The following is a 2398-nucleotide window of genomic DNA, read 5'->3' as shown; positions in this document are numbered from 1 at the left end:
CTTCCCGCAGCGCCGCGCCACTCCAGCGTCAGCAGTTAGTGCAGCAATTGACGGAATTGGCTGGGGATCGACTAACGGCGATTGGCACTAACAACTCATCAACGACTTTGTAAGTTGCCGCAGCGCGGCGTTGCATTTCAATAGAAAGTGGGAAAATTGAAAAAATCGATTGCCAGTAATCGCTCACTGTTCGCTTTCTTTATCAATGAAATTATTTGTTTTTTTCATTTTTATTATGACTTTTGTTTTACATTTTCCTATTATTTGTTCATATTTCTTACCTACCTACCTTCGTTTGTTCTTCTCTTTCGCATGCTTCACCGTTATTAAGCAGCTGGCAGCAGTTGTTGTTGGACACTCAAGAATGCAAACCGGCTGCTCAACCATTAGCATCGCTTGCGAAGGAGCAACAGCAGCAGCAGCAGCTTCAGCAGCGCATAATTGACGAGAAGTGGCTGTTGAGCCAGGTGAGTTTATCGCTAGCATGCTTGAGCGCTACTTGTACGCTTCCGCTTTGTTGCCCTCAACCCACTAGGCATTTGGCTCGATCCAGCGCTCAAGCAGTGATGAGCTGAAATCATTCACTTGTCATGCTTGTGTCCAACGCTTTTTGCCGTTACCTTGGAATAATTGCTCGCCATTAGTTGCAAGCACTTATTTATGATTTTTTTTTTAATTTTTTATGTTTTTCTAAAATATTTTTTTATTAGCAATTTTTTTATATTTTTTGCATTTTTTGCATTTCTACATTTGCCTGTAGTGCTCTCCTTTTGCATTTGTGCATGTATTGTATTTCCTTTTAGTCATGTCCATAGTTTTTTGCCAATTATTTCATTGATTATACAGTGGAGCGTTTTTATTAGTAGCGCTTAGTGCTCGCTTTGTTGTTGTAATGTCAGTATGGCATTTCATTTGCATATTTCGTGTCTCGTGCAGTCACGTTTCACAGTTATTTTTAACAAGTTGTTGTCCACTTGTGCTTTTTTTCTTCAATAAATTCACTGCAAAATATTATTCGAAACAAAAAATGTGTGTTGGCAAGCCTGTGCGGCTGCATGCAATTACCAAGGTGCTTAACTAAATTGCTGATTCAATATTTTATGCAACTAATTCCGTGTTTGTGCATTTAAAAATGCAATTTTGCTCCAAATAAACGAATTTTTCAAATCAAGCGCTGGACGCATTCAAAGTGCTTACCGTTTTTAATCATAACTTTGCAAACAAAAAGAAAAAAATGACAATGAAAAGCACTTAATTCATATTTTAGTTGTTTTTTTTTGCTGCTATAAATTAATTAAGTTTTCTAAAATCACTTTACGCTGCGTTGTTTTTCAATATTTTTTATGTTTTTGTTTTTCAATTGTAGTTTTAACCGATTAAAATTTTATTGCGTTGGCAACCATGTGTTAATTGAACTCATGTCTTTGATTTATTTATATTTTATGTTTTTAGTGTATTGGGGTTACCAACTTGCAGGTGATAAATCGATATGTATATTCTATATTTTTAGATTGACGCTATTACTTTTTGGAACTGTATAGTACTACGAAAAAACTGTAAATTAAATATTTTTAAAGTCACCATACGTTCAACATTATCAAATTTCTCTGTGTTTCTTGAAAACTCCCATTAAATTTTTTCTTCCATCGATTGCCGTATAAAACTTTGATTACGATAAGGCAACACCATTTTTATTTAGAAAACTACAAATTTCAAAACTTAAAAATAATTTTTAAGAATACTAGTATGAGCAAAAAATAGTAAGACTTTGTTCACAATATTAAAATTCCTAACTTATTCTTTAAAAACCCCTCAAAGTAAGCCCGCTTGGCCTCAATACACTTGTGCCAACCTTTTTTCCAATCCTCGAAACAGTTCTATTACGGAATAGCCTTCAATGCGCGTGGCGATTCACATTTAATGTCCTTAATTGTCTCAAAACGGTTTCCCCGAAGCGATTGTTCGAGTTTGCTGCATAATCAGAAGTCACTCGGAACTAAATCAGGCGAATGCGTTGGTTGCGGCACGATATTGTTTGAAAATTTGGTGAAAAACTCACGACGTTAACGCGACACTGTTTTTCGAAAAAAATTGACTGACTTTGGAACCAATCGTGTTTTCACTTTTCTTAGGTCCGACTGATCTTTCAAAATGGTTTTCACTGATTCTTGCGATATTCCAACGTTGCCAGTCAGATCTCTGACTGTTAATCATTGATTCTTAAGCACCAATGCCTTCATTTTATTGACGTGTTGATCATCAGTTGATGTTGATGGCCGTCCTGCACGTGGTTCGTCGTCAACGCGCTCCCTACCCTCTTGGAAAGATTTGTACCAAACAAAAACACTTGCTCATGACAAACAATTAACACCGAAGGCCTTTTCTAACATTCTGAACA

General features: G+C 36.3%; 1 protein-coding gene across 1 annotated transcript in view; it reads left to right on the top strand.

The window, feature by feature from the left end:
• The first annotated feature begins 17 nt into the window (after positions 1 to 17).
• Positions 18 to 2398, top strand: part of LOC120772341 — an 87054-nt gene continuing 84673 nt past the window's right edge. The window contains exons 1-2 of the mRNA XM_040100900.1: positions 18 to 109; positions 335 to 467. The gene's annotated coding sequence lies outside the window, so the exon portion shown is untranslated. The remainder of the gene's footprint in view (positions 110 to 334; positions 468 to 2398) is intronic.

Source organism: Bactrocera tryoni, chromosome 1 (assembly GCF_016617805.1).
Source record: "Bactrocera tryoni isolate S06 chromosome 1, CSIRO_BtryS06_freeze2, whole genome shotgun sequence".
In the NCBI taxonomy this organism is placed as follows: domain Eukaryota; kingdom Metazoa; phylum Arthropoda; class Insecta; order Diptera; family Tephritidae; genus Bactrocera; species Bactrocera tryoni.
The sequence above is the reverse complement of the archived record's forward strand: the minus strand, read 5'-3'. Positions and strand labels throughout refer to the sequence as shown.